Below are 15,558 nucleotides of genomic sequence, written 5' to 3'. Positions count from 1 at the left end.
TGACAGGAAAACAACTTACTCTACTCGGGGGTGGAATGAGAACTGAGGGAAGTGTGGTGAAATACGAATTGAAGGCATTTGCTAAGGATTTTTTGTCCACAACAGATCCATCAGCTTTCCTATAAATAGATGGGGAAGATTGATTGAGTTTCTTGCGGGAGAGAGCTTCATTAATTACAGTCCAAACCTTGCGCAAATTCCCTTGTCACTAATGAATTCGACGCGAAAAATACAGCTTTTTTGGTAAACGAACCGAAGAAGTGAGCACATTTTTGTAATGTTTATACTTCAGAAGATCTTCCTGTGTCTTACTTCTACATGCAGCCTTGAATAAAGACGCCTTCATATGGGTTGCATTGATCAGACATCTAGACATCCATGGGCATTTAGGTGTAAAATTCCTTGGCCTCTTTCTAAGAGGAAAATGCTTATCCAACAGAGTTCCCATACGACACAAAAATAATCTAGTTGCATATTCATCATTATTAGCTTCAAGAACACTAGATGAATCAATACTCTGAAGACTATGTGTTAAATTAGAAATTTCTTTATCTGTAAAACTTCTAAAAGAAGACTCGCCTTTCTCATCCACAGTAATCTCTGTTTTAGGCACAGATAGTGATAGATAAATAGGGAAGTGATCAGAAAGATCAGTGAAAACAAGACCAGAAGATAACCTCAAATTAGGAGAATGAGAAGTGAAAATATTATCTATTAAAGTGGCAGAATTTATTGAAGGGTCAACACGAGAAGGAAAAAAAAATTGAAGGAAGTAGCCCAGAAGAAGAAAATACATCAAAAAGATGATTACATTAATCATTTGATCCAACATTTAACATATTACAATTAAATTCTCCCAAAACACAAAATCTCCCAAGAACAGATGTGTTTGAAAAGGAGGGGGCTTATAAAACAAACAAACAGTATCACATACAAACTGGCTTTTCAGATCAATAACAAGAGAATATTCTGTCCTACTATTAGACACCACCGATGTAAACAAGGATTCAAGGTCTGATCTTCTACAAAATTCGATACTAAATTTTATGAACAAAGAAACACCCCCAGAACACTTTGTTACCATTCTAGGTACATGAATAGCAATATAACCATGCATATCATAAGCTGTAAAATTATCACTATCAGATAACCATGTTTCCGTCAAGCCTATGACATCAAACGGGAAAGAATTGTCAGACCACATATATGATTTAAGACTGTCCCACTTATCTCTTATCCCAAGCACATTCAAACAGAATACATTAAAGCAACTGTTTGAAGAGAGTGAGGGCATAATGTTATCACAATAATCAATGGCGGTGTGATAATTACAGCTAGAACTAACCATAGATTCAAGGAGAGGGTCAAAAGTGTGTGCCTCTAGTCTACCAGCACTACTTGGTTGATCAAATATAACTGAATTAAGAATAGAAGAATTCAAAAGGAAAGAGAAATCACCCATATTTATCTCACACTAGCTGTTGGGGTGGCGCTTCGCGCCACCCCAACACCTAGTTGGTGGGGTGCTTCGCGCCCCCCAAGCCCCCCCGCGCGCGTAAGTCGTGACGCGCCATATTAGTTACGCACCATTGTAGTTGTGTCCCTGTGTCCCACCTGTGAATATAGATAGATTTATATATGTGTTTCAAACTACGTAAAAATTGCGAATATACAACATTCTTGGCTTTCCCATTGTCTGTGCAAATACAAAGCCGTATGTACTAATAATGACGTCATATGCAAACGCTCTTTTTACAAACAAACAAACATGCATACACACAACTCGTTTTTATATAGATAGATAAATACAATACAAATTAACTGCGTAAAACTTGCGAATATACAACATTCTTCGCTGTCCAATTGTCGCTGCATATAAATTGATTGTCAGGTTTACCGACCCTCGAACATGCAACGTACAATTGTCCATGGGAAAGACAATCAGTATTAAGATCTATACCACATTTTTCTAATGATTGACCTTGAGCTTTGTTAATGGTGATTGCAAATGCTAATCGAATTGGGAATTGCAAATTTTTAAATTGAAAAGGCAGATCCGTTGTAATCATGGGAATGCGAGGAATAAGAACAGCCTCACCCTCAAAAGGCCCTGTCAAGATTGTGGCCTTTATTAGGTTTTCCATTGTTTTTTTACGGCAAGTCGCGTGCCATTGCAAAGCTTTGGTGGGTTGATATTTCTTAAAAGTATTATTGGTACGCCTATTTTTAGTTGTAGCACGTGTGGTGGAAACCCTGAAAGATCTATGGAATTTAAAAATTCAGATGGATAATTAACCGCTTCATTTGGTTCCAAAACTGTGTCGACTGACTTGTAAAGGACTGCCTGGTCTCGAATCTTGGTCAAAACAATATTGTTGATTTCGTGGACGTCTATATTTTTGGGTGTGAGAATCGCTCTTTCACTTAGCCATTTATTATTTTTATAATTTTTTAGAATATTCGGAAATGCTTTTTCAATCAATTCATTTTTGGACGTCACTAAATTACAGAAATCAGCAGGTAGTTGCATACGTCCTGAAATTGAGTCTACTGGGAGCTTTCCGTTTCCAATTGCCAGCAATTGATCTGAAAATGTTTGACCAGAGTCATCGTTTTGCAATCGGACACGCATATTTGTAGTTAATTTTAATATTTTTACGTGTTCCCATAAATTAGAATTTTTCAGGCAAGCATTCATTTCGTCTGCAGGAGTTGATCTAGGTATTATAGATAATGTTTGCCTGAAATCTAAAGCAAGCAATATTAATGTGCTGCCAAAGGGTTTCGACTTCCCTCTCAAATCTTTCAAGCATTGATCCAGAGCCTCGAGCGATTTTTAGTGTGCCATTGTGCACTCATCCCAAATAATAAGTTTGCATTGCTGCAATACTTTACTCATCCCAGATGATTTGGAAATATTGCACGTGGGAGTTTCTGTAGAATGCAAATTCAGAGGCAATTTCAAAGCGGAATGAGCAGTTCTTCCAACAGGCAGCAATGTTGCGGCTATTTCATGTTGATTGGGGTGAATGGTGTAGAGTTTTCCTATCGTGGTATCTTTGAAGATGGTAGGTTGGCGGTCGACTGACTTACCATGTTTTCGACGTTCAAATACTTTATTTTTAGTATTCCACGTGTAATACGAAGGCACTTCAGTATACAGCAGTTTTTTTTGCAAAAGAATCATTTTTGCAAAGCGAAAAAAAAGCTGTTAATGTTGTATCCGGTGGATTCAGGGCTCTTTGTTGCACGTTGGTTTCCGTGAAATAAACACGTTGACCATTCTGTAAATGTACCGCTAAGTGAACAACAGCTGGACTACGTTCATGTATCGGAAATGAAAGAATTTGCCAAACAGCTTCATTACTGCTTATGTATCTTCCAGCCTGATATTTCCAGCTTTGATTTCGGGCTGCAAGCCAAAAACTGCCATGTCACTGCCTTTGTTGACGTATTTACATATGTATTTGATTGCCTTTACGGAGTTACAGTATTCAACGTTTATGTGTGCATTAAATGTTTTTGATAATAATGGGGAATATGGAACAACCCACTGGTTATCCACTTCGATGGTGGTACCGTTACGCTTCTTTATTATTGCTGTTTTACCGCCATCTTCAGTAGATCTTCTTCTATATTTTGGGTAACCATCATTGCCAGTAATTATGTTTGATACTAAAAGTCGCGGGCTGCAAGCCAAAAACTGCCATGTCACTGCCTTTGTTGACGTATTTACATATGTATTTGATTGCCTTTACGGAGTTACAGTATTCAACGTTTATGTGTGCATTAAATGTTTTTGATAATAATGGGGAATATGGAACAACCCACTGGTTATCTACTTCGATGGTGGTACCGTTACGCTTCTTTATTATTGCTGTTTTACCGCCATCTTCTGTAGATCTTCTTCTATATTGTGGGGAACCAACATTGCCAGTAATTATGTTTGATACTAAAAGTCGAGGATATTGCTTTGTGCACCTTCCTTTGGCCATGCATGGTGAATTTTCGTTCAGTGCACCGCAAGGTCCATGTATCATATTTTTTACAATAATATCATGTAACCCCTTATCGACATTTTTATCAGGTATTTCAGCGGAAATCACATCATCAATTTCGTTCGAAGTAATTTTTTATGTAGCCAGATTAGTATATGTGCGTGTGGCAAACCTCGTTTTTGCCATTCCACTGAGTACATCCAGCATCGCACTGACCCAAACACTTCAAGTTTTACTATGTAGTTTATCAGTGATTTCAACTTTTGCCGGAAGACACGGGCCGTAATTTCATGCCTATGAACCGCCGATTGTCCTTGAAGTAAAAGCTGCAGTATCTCGTCCCAAGATTGATTACATGTAAATGTAATAAATAAATCTGGACGACCATAGAGACGAACATACGCAATAGCATCTTGAGCATATTCATGCATATGGCGGGGACTGCCAGCATATGACGAAGGTAAAATTGTTAATCTTCCAACGTTTGTGGTATTACCGTCATTTATAACTGCATCTCGCAAATGAATGTATTGTTCAGAGCGGAGCTTGGTCTGATTCAGGCGGATATATAGCAAACGTTCTGATTCAATTTTAGCATACATATCAACGACAAATTGGTGAAACAATACACGGCATTTTAAAATATAATTTTCTTCATCCTGCCGAATCATTAGTCTATAGGAATAATAATGCATTGCACTGCATTTCTTATTCATTGCTTTGTTAGTGGCTGGATTCATCAATTTAATATTAAAGTGATAGCCGTCGGCTCCATCCCAAAAAATGATAGGATATAGTAGGGCATCGTAGCATCGATGAGTTTCAGCAATTCTTAACAACTGAGCGTTTCGCTTATGAAGAATAATATCTCGAGGTAAAAACTGATCACCGACCATAACGATTGCCACTTCGTCGATAGTTGGAGCATTGTATCTACGCACATGTTGGCCAGGATGCGTTTTGTCAGCGGAAATAACAATTTTATGCGTATCAGTAGGCATCAAATCGATGGCTGTTTTGAACAGACGCACTAAATTATTATTTTCGTGGAAAAGATGTTGCAATTGGGAAACGATTGTCCTTTCAACGTTGGGAGAAATTTCGCAACGTGCATTCAATTCAGAATTTCTATCACTGATGAAGTACAATTGTAAAAATTTATGATTCTCGCCTGAGAATGGTAGAAGGGACCCTGCTCTATGATAAATTTGCCCTTTTACTTTGAAAGTAGACATAAATTGATCTGGATTTTCAATTTGGGCTCCAAACGACGTCATTTGGAAACATGAGTTGTATTTTCTGATTTTTGACAAAAAACGCTTAGATTCTGACGTAGTTCCAGTAAGGAAAGTCTTCAATGGCTCTGGTGGTGCAGCCAATAGAGGAAGTTTAACTTTTCCTGAGGCGCAACACATTCCCATTGTTTCACCATTGAATTTCAAGGCCTTGCAATAGGGACAAATTTTAGACATTGTCCCGATTTGAACACATCTACTCAAGCTATAATCATCGACTGGGCTGTACCTGAATGCCAGGCGATAACTTTCAGGTTGCTCTGATTCCTCGGCACGCTTTCTTTTCTTACTTTCTCTATCAGCAGCAAGCCTGATTTCTTGCTGTTCTTGTGATTCCTCGGCACGCTTTCTTTTCTTACTTTCTCTATCAGCAGCAAGCCTGATTTCTTGCTGTTCTTGTGATTCCTCGGCACGCCTTCTTTTTTCACTTTCTCTTTTAGCAGCAAGTCTGCTTTCGCGTTGCTCTGGTAGTTCCTCGGCACGCTTTCTGTTCTTTCTTTCTCTATCAGCCTCAAGCCTGTTTCCATGCTGTTCTTTTGATTCCTCGGCACGCTTTCTGTTCTTTCTTTCTCTATCAGCCTCAAGCCTGTTTCCTTGCTGTTCTTTTGATTCCTCGGCACGCTGTCTTTTCTGACTTTCTCTATCAGCAGCAAGTTTTTTGGCATAGACTCTTTGAGCATCTTCATCGGCTTTTGCCATTGTAAGTTCATCAGTCATTTTAAATTTAAACATTAATAGATTTCTACGTGAACATATATGTCTTAAATATATTTAATGACGTCACCATCATAGCAAAAATGACGACAACTAACTTCATGATTAAATATCTTTAATGACGTCACCGTCATAGCAAAAATGACGACAACTAACTTCATGACGTCAGTCGACACAGAAACATGACGTCACCTGACAGATAGACAGACACACAGACAGACAACTTATTTTTATATATATAGATAACAGAGACATACAATACCTTCACAAATGACACAATATCCATAGTACACTTGAAGGTTATGGAATCATAAACAAAGATAAAGAAATATCAGTGGGATGGCAAATATTACCCAAAGTAAAGGGTCAAATAATGTGGCACCAGTCAGAAATAGATGAGCTGCGAGTGTGCAGGCGTGACAAACAATGATAGAAATCAGGCTACATAAAGGCAATAGGATCTCAAACAAACATATAGAGAAATTAGTAGGATGGCTCATAATATTTGAAGAATAGGCTGAATGTACAATATGGGACCAGTAAAAATTATGTGAGCTGCAAGTGTGCTGACATGACAAAAGTGTGATAGAAAAGACTTTAATTTCTCAGTTTCAACCTAGTAAAAACCAGATAAAATATTCAAAAGCAATAATAGATAAAAATTTTCAATGAAACAAAGGGAATTAGTGACAAGAGGGAAAATACTAATAAGCGAAGTAAACTAAAGTTTCTATAACGAAAATAAGGTTAATTTTTTAAGGAGAAGAAAAAGCCATCAAATATTCTCATAAAGTTCTGCCTATCTCTTTGTAACTCTTTCCTTGTCACTGATTGTGGCTCGTTCCTATATTGAACAGAGACAAGTCCAAATAGACTACTTCCTCCCAATTTATTAACATGCCAGTACAATATTTTACTATAATGCTGTCTAGCTGCATCTTCCAGATTGCCGGCAATTTTATCTATGTTTGCGACTTCACATGTCCTTAGCTCGTATTTTCACGCTTTCACAACTTTCGTTAAATTCATCTTATTTTTATATAATTTATCACTCAGATAATGCTTGTACAAGCCTCTTCCCCTCTTTATTTAACATAAAGCCTTTTACTAACATTCCTAGCTGCGTTCCTAACTTTCTTCCCTAAGACATCGTCAGTAACTTCACAGATTATTTTCCTAAAATGAATCCATCTATCAATAAATATTTAAAACCCAAAACAAAAGGAAATCACAATCAAACAGTTTGAGGTAACGAACTGTAAGTAAGGAGCAACCCGACTCAATAGTAACTGAAACTTCCGAATACGGAATCGGCTTATTATGCTGATTTGAAATATGTAAGTTTAAGTTTCATTAAGTTTAGTTTTACCAATTAAAGGCTAAGAGCCTGAGAAAATTTGCCCGTTTTTCGATAAAAGGGCAGAGTAACCCCCTTAAAGCATTACAATCTTAATGGCAATGACACCATCATATCCAGCGTACCCGGAAACTTTACAGTAATGGTTTCAAGCTCCTACTAGCAAAAATGTGGAATTTTATATTTTTCTAAGAAGAAAGATCACGGACTCGCGTTTATTTGTTTTTTTTCCTGGGGTGATCGTATCGACTCAATGGTCCTAGAACTTCATGAAAGGGCTCAACCGAACGGAAATTAAATGTAATAGTACCTTTTTCAAATGGCCAAAAAGATTGGAAGGTAACCTCGCACCCTCCCCCGCCCTTTTTTCCCAAAGTCGTTCGATCAAAATTTTGAGATAGCCATATTGCTCATCATAGTTGAAATGCCCAATAACTATGTGTTTGGATATAACATGACCCCACCCCCCCACAGCTCCAGGGAAAGTTCCTTAAGTCATAAAATTTGCCCATTTTTATGGCACTTGGCATTAACCAAGTGACATATAGCAATCGCAAATTCTGTCGGTCTGTCGGTCCCGGTTTTGCTACTTTAGGCACTTCCAGGTAAGCTAGGACGATGAAAATTTGGCAGACGTATCAGGGACCATACCAGAGTAAATTAAAAATAGTCATTTTCCCGATTTGACCATCTGGGAGAGGCGGGAGTGGGGGCCCGTTAATTCGGAAAAAATAGAAAAATTTAAGTATTTTTAACTTACGAACGATTGATCAGATCTGAATGAAATTTGATGTTTGGAAGGAGATAGTGTCTCAGAGCTGTTACTTTAAATCCCGACCGGATTTGGTGACATTGGGGGGGGGGAGTTGGGAGGGGGAAACCTAAAATCTTGGAAACACTTAGAGTGGAGGGATCGGGATGAAACTTAGTGGGAAAAATAAGCACAAGTCCTAGATACATGATTGACATAACCAGAACGGATCCGCTCTATTTGGGGTAGTTAGGGGGGGGGGGGGGTTAATTCTGAAAAATTAGAAAAAATGCGGTAATTTTAACTTACGAACGGGTGATCGGATCTCAATGAAATTTGATGTTTAGAAGAATATCGTTTCTCAGAGCTCTTACTTTAAATCTCGACCGGATCTGGTGACATTGGGGGGGGGGGAGTTGGGAGGGGGAAACCTAAAACTTGGAAAACACTTAGAGTGGAGGGATCGGGATGAAACTTGGTGGGCAAAAAAAGCACAAGTCCTAGATACATGATTGACATAACCGGAACAGATCCACTCTCTTTGGGGTAGTCGGAGGGGGGGGGGGTTAATTCTGAAAAATTAGAAAAAATGAGGTATTTTTAACTTACGAACGGGTGATCGGATCTCAATGAAATTTGAAATTTAGAAGGATATTGTGTCTCAGACCTCTTATTTTAAATCCCGACTGGATCTGGTGACATTGGGGGGGGGGAGTTGGGAGGGTGAAACCTAAAATCTTGGAAAACACTTAGAGTGGAGGGGTCGGGATGAAACTTAGTTGGAAAAATAAGCACAAGTCCTAGATACATGATTGACATAACCAGAACGGATCTGCTCTCTTTGGGGTAGTTAAGGGGGGAGGGGGTTAATTCTGAAAAATAGGAAAAAATGCGGTATTTTTAACTTACGAACGGGTGATCCGATCTCAATAAAATTTGATATTTAGAAGGATATCGTTTTTCAGAGCTATTAATTTAAATCCCGACCGGATCTGGTGACATTGGGGGGGGGAGTTGGGAGGGGTAAACCTAAAACTTGGAAAACACTTAGAGTGGAGGGACCGGGATGAAACTTGGTGGGGGAAATAAGCACAAGTCCGAGATACATGATTGACTTAACCGGAACGGATCCGCTCTCTTTGGGGTAGTTGGGGGGGGGGTAAATATGAAAAATTAGAAAAAATGAGGTATTTTTAACTTACGAACGGGTGATCGGATCTCAATGAAACTTGATATTTAGAAGGATATCGTGTCTCAGAGCTCTTATTTTAAATTCCGACCGGATCTTCTGACATTGGGGGGAGTTTGGAGGGGGAGCCTAAAACTTGGAAAACACTTAGAGTGGAGGGATCGGGATGAAACTTGGTAGGAAAAATAAGCACAAGTCCTAAATACATGATTTACATAACCGGAACGGATCCGCTGTCTTTGGGGTAGTTGAGGGGGGGGCCTTAATTCTGAAAAATTGGAAAAAAATGCAGTATTTTTAACTTACGAACGGGTAATCGGATCTCAATGAAATTTGATATTTAGAAGGCTATCGTGTCTCAAAGCCCTTATTTTAAATCCCGACCGGATCTGGTGACATTGGGGGTGTTTGGGGTGGGAGAGCCTAAAATCATGGAAAACCATTAGATTGGAGGGATCGGGATGATACTTGGTGGGAAAAATAAGCAGAAGTCTTAGATACGTGATTTACATAATTGGAATGGATCCACTCAATTGGGGGAGGGGTTAATTCTGAAAAATTAGAAAAAATGACGTGTTTTTAACTTACTAAGGAGTGATCGGATCTTCATGAAACTTCATATTTAGAAGGGCCTCCTAACTCAGATCTCTTATTTATAATCTCAACCGGATCCAGCGTAATTGGGGGGGGGGGCTGTTGGGAGGACCGGAAATCTTAGAAAATACTTAAAGCTGTGAAATCAGAATGAAACTGGATTGGAAGAATAAAAACCTGTCTAAGATACGTGACTGACATAACTGGACCGGATCTGCTCTCTTTGGTGGAGTTGGGGGGGAGAGATAATTTTGAAAATTGGGGTATTTGTAACTTACGAAAGGGTGACCAGATCTTAATGAAATTTGATATTTAGAAGGATCTTGTACTTTAAAGCTCTAATTTTTAATTTTGACCAGATCCTGTGACATTGGGGGGAGTTGGAGGGGGAAACCGGAATTCTTGGAAAACGGGAAAATTTGGGTATTTTTATCTTACGAATAGGTGATCGGATCTTAATTAAATGTAATATTTAGAAAGAATTCATGTCTCAGAGCTCTTATTTCAAATCCCGACCAGATCTTTGACATTGGGGGGAGTTGGAGGGGGAAATCTTGGGAAACACTTGGAGTGGAGGAATCGCGATGAAGCTTGGTGGATAGAATAAGCAAATGTCCTTGATACGTGATTGACGGAACCGTACTGGATTCGCTTTCTTTGGGAGAGTTGGGGGCAGGGGTTCAGTAATTTGGGGAGTCAGGTGCTTCTGGACGCCTAGGACGATGAAAATCGTTAGGCGTGTCAGGGTCCTGCACAAATTAACTTGATAAAGTCGTTTTCCCAGATTCAACCATCTGGGGGGCTAAAGGGAGATGAAAAATTAGAAAAATTAGGTATTTATATCTTACGAGTTGATGATCGGATCTTAATGAATTTTGATATTTAGAAGGACATCGTGACTCAGAGCTCTTATTTTAAATCCTGACCGGCATTAAGCCTCTTATTATCCTTTTAAATCAATCTATTGATTCATAGAATTTTGTTAGAGCTCATACCATATGATTTCTTGATTCTTAGCTCTTCTTGCCTCGTCACAAGTGTCATATGAGCTCTTAGCTCTTGTTGGTTTAATGGAGTTTTTTTTTACTTTTCCTTCAAAAACTTTTCTTGTGGAAAACATTTTTTTTAAAGTAATTTGTGTTCGTTTTATATTGACATAATCTTTTTCAGGGAAACCGGATTGGAAAGCTGATTGCTCTCTGATCACTTTTTACTCTTGAAAACGGCACTAGAACTGTTATTTTCCAATCAAATTAGCTCCTTTAGAATATCATTGAAATTACTATTTATGATAGAGCAGCGCTGCCTATGATATTTTTTATTTGCTCTTTTAATACAAGCATGCATATAGTTTTTTTATGACACTTGGTATTAACCAAGCGACATACAGCAATCGCAAATTCTGTCGGTCTGTCGATCTGTCTGTCTGTCGGTCCCGGTTTTGCTACTTTAGGCACCTCCAGGTAAGCTAGGACGGCAAAATTTGGCAGGCGTATCAGGAACCGGACCAAATTAAATTAGAAATAGTCGTTTTCGCGATTTGACTATCTGGGGGGCGCGTTAATTCGGAAAAAATAGAAAAATTGAAGTATTTTTAAATTACGAACGGTTGATCAGATCTCAATAAAATTTGATGTTCGGAAGGATATCGTGTCTCATAGCTCTTATTTAAACCCCAATCGGATCTGGTGACATTTGTGGGGAGGGGGGTTGGGAGGGGGAAACCTAAAATCTTGGAAAACACTTAGAGTGGAGAAATCGGGATGAACCTTGGTGAGAAAAATAAGCACAAGTCTTAGATACGTGATTGACATAACCGGAACGGATCCGCTCTCTTTGGGGTAGTTGGGGGGGTGGTTAATTCTGAAAAATTCGAAAAAATGAGGTATTTTTAACTTACGAACGGGTGATCTGATCTCAATGACATTTGATATTTAGAAGGATATCGTGTGTCAAAACTTTTATTTTAAATCCGACCGGATCTGGTGACATTGGGGGTTGGGGGGTTGGGAGGGGGAATAAAATCTTGGAAAACACTTAGAGTGGAGGGATTAGAGTGGATTAGGTGATTTACATAATTGGAACCGATCCGCTCTATTGGGGGGGGGGGTGTTAATTCTGAAAAATTAGACAAAATGACGTATTTTTAACTTACGAAGGAGAGATCAGATCTTCATGAAACTTCATGTTTAGAAGGACCTCGTAATTCAGATCTCTTATTTTAAATATCAACTGGATCCAGCGTCATTGGGGGGGGCAGTTGGGGGGGACCGGAAATCTTAGAAAATATTTAAAGCGGAGAGATCAGGATGAAACTGGATGGGAAGAATAAAAACCTGTCTGAGATACGTGACTGACATAACAGGATCTGCTCTCTTTGGTGGAGTTGGGAGGGGGGGGTATTTTGAAAATTGAGGTATTTGTAACTTACGAAAGGGTGATCAGATCTCAATGAAATTCATATTTAGAAGGATCTTGTGCTTTAAAGCTCTAATTTTAAATTTCGGCCAGATCGTGTGACATTGGGGGGAGTTGACAAGGGGGAAACCGGAATTCTTGGAAAACGTAAAAATTGGGGTATTTTTATCTTACGAATAGGTGATCGGATCTTAATGAAATTTGATATTTAAAAGGAATTCATGTCTCAGAGCTCTTATTTCAAATCCCGACCAGATCTTTTGACATTGGGGGGAGTTGGAGGGGGAAACCTTGGAAAACACTTGGAGTGGAGGAATCGGGATGAAGCTTGGTGGATAGAATAAGCAAATGTCCTTGATACGTGTTTGACGTAACCGTACTGGATTCGCTCTCTTTGGGGGAGTTGGGGGGAGGGGTTCAGTGATTTGGCAAGTTTGGTGCTTCTTGACGTGCTAGGACGATGAAAATTGGTAGGCGTGTCAGGGAGCTGCACAAATTGACTTGATAAAGTCGTTTTCCCAGATTCGACCATCTGGGGGGCTGAAGGGAGAAGAAAAATTGGAAAAAATTAGGTATTTATAACTTACGAGTGGGTGATCGGATCTTAATGAATTTTGAAATTTAGAAGGACATTGTGACTCAGAGCTCTTATTTTAAATCCTGACCGGCATTAAGCCTCTGATATCCTTTTAAATCAATCTATTGATTAATAGAATTTTGTTAGACCTCATACCATATGAGCTCTTGGCTCTTAGCTCTTGTTGCCTCGTCACAAGTGCCATATGAGCTCTTAGCTCTTGTTTACACATAGTATTTGCTATTGCGAAGTATGTATACATTTTCGGGTGGGGGGCAAATTATTCGCTGGGGTTTTTTCTACGAGGGAATTCTAATGGAAGGGAAGTTGTCAGGGGGTAAGTTTACAAGGGACATTATAAACTGGGAGACTTTGCTAGAATTCCTATACAAAATTCTTTTTAAATATTTTGCTTTCTCATTTCCGTCTTAAATTTAAGCGTGGAGTTGTTAAGGGTAATTGTCTTGGGTAAATTTTCACTGGGATTGAATTGTCTAAAGAAATTTTCCATGGAGAGGGGATTTCTACGCGTAGGGGGGGGGGCACATTTCCTGGCATTACTTAAGAACGACCAGAAATTAAATAAAAAAAAGTTTTTTCAACTGAAAGTAAGGAGCAACATTAAAAATTAAAATTAACGGAAGATATTATGTATATAAAAGGAATTGTTCCCTCCCTCAACACCTCGCTCTTTGCGCTAAAGTTTGAATTTTGGGACAATTCTTTAAGGACGACTCTTGAAACACAAGGGACGTTTAATTAGAACGATAGGAAGCTTTTTTAAAAGTACTAAGACACTCTTAGTTTCTTAGTACTAAGAACTTAGTAGTAGTAGTAGAAGTCTTCAGAGCAGTAGTTCTAGTCGTAGTAGTAGTAGTAAAAGCAATTTTAGTACTAGTTTTAGTAACAGTAATAGTAGTAGTAGTTGTAGTAGTAATTGTACATGCATAGCGCCTTTCGGCAAGTTCAATTTCGTCCTTAATATAAACTGGAATTTTTGACTCTTTTACCCTAGACTATTCCTTGAAATGGTTGATATACTTTTTTGACAACCTGCACTCACACAGTCTGTTTTGGTTTAGTTCAACATCCTTCTAAATATTCCCCGATAGTTTCACATTACTATCCGTAGTACAAGTTATAGTAGTCGTAATTGTAGCAGAAGTAGCAGCAATAATAGTAGTAGCTGTGTACACAGAAGACTTTTGGTAAGCTCAATATGCCTCTCAATGCATCATGGAAGTTTCAACTTAATGCTCTAAGCAGTTCCTTATAAATTGGTAGTACATCTTTTGGGCAATCTGCATGCACACAATGTGTTTTGATTTAGTTCAATCCCCCCTCACATATTCCTTGAAAGTTTTGACATTAATACCCTTGGCCTCAATAGAAGTAGTAGTTGTAGCAGTAGCAATAGTACCAATACTGGTAATATGCACATAGTGCTTTTTGGCTAGTTCAACATACCCCTCAACATGCTCCGAAAATCTTAACTTTATGCGCTAATATTTTCCAAAGATATTGTTTGTATGTGCTTTTGAAACCAGCATGCATGCTGTTTTTTGATTTGCATGCAACTGCCCCTAAGCATTCCCTGAAATTTTCACCTTTATATCATTAGCTTCAATAGTTACAGTAGTCGAAATAGTAGTAGTAGTATGCACGCAGTGCTTTTTGGTTAATTCAAAATCCACTTCAACATATCCTTAATGTTTCAACCTAATATTTTCAGTTGTTCCTGAGTTATTGCTGGTATATCTTTTTGACGATCTAGATGTTCGTAGTGTGCTTTTGATTTAGCTCAACATCCCCTAAACATTCCATGAAAGCTTCACTTAATAGCCTTAACTTAAGTAGTAGCAATTATTGTTGTAGTAGCAGTAGTAGAGTAAGTTGTATTATTCACATAACACCTTTTGTGTTTTTCAACATCTCCTTTGACATACGCTGAAAGTTAAAGCTTAATACCGTAAATAGTTCATGGGGCATTGCTGATAGGTCCTTTTGACAACCTGTATGCATATTGTGCGTTTTATTCAAAACTGTCTCAACAATCCCTGAAATTTCTACCTTAATACCCTCACCTTTAATAGCAATAGTAATAGTACCAGTAGTAAAAGTTGCAGAAGTGGCGGTAGTAGCAGTAGAATTAATAGTGGCAGCCATAGCTTTGGTAGCCGTAGTAATAAAAGCAGTAGTAATAGCAGTAGTAGTAGCAGGGGCATAATTTTCAAGGGGACAGGGGGGCTTCTCCTCCCACACCTGAGTTTGCCAACCCCCAAAGACCCCAGTTTACCCCCTCCCCCAACTGAAATTTAGTTGTTCCAAAAATCTTGTGAAAACTAAGATACGTCTGCTTTATTGAAGTATCCACAGAAACGGGTAAGTTTTCTATAGAATACATTTGTCTTTATGATACTATGTGGCTCATGTTGCAGTTTTCACTGTCATTTTCACTTGATTTGGGAAAATTTACTCAAATGTCCCCCCCAGCATTTTGACAAAATTACGCCATTGAGCAGTAGTGGTGCTAGTAGTAATAGTAGAAGTCAGAGCAGTGGCCTTAGCTTTAGTAGCTGTAGTAGTAGAAGCAGTAGTAACAGTAGTAGCAGTAAAAAAAGTAGTAGTAGTTGTTGTAGTAGCGGAAGTAATATTAGTAGTAGCA

Source organism: Artemia franciscana, chromosome 6 (genome assembly GCF_032884065.1).
Source record: "Artemia franciscana chromosome 6, ASM3288406v1, whole genome shotgun sequence".
Classification (NCBI taxonomy): Eukaryota; Metazoa; Arthropoda; class Branchiopoda; order Anostraca; family Artemiidae; genus Artemia; species Artemia franciscana.
The sequence above is the reverse complement of the archived record's forward strand: the minus strand, read 5'-3'. Positions refer to the sequence as shown.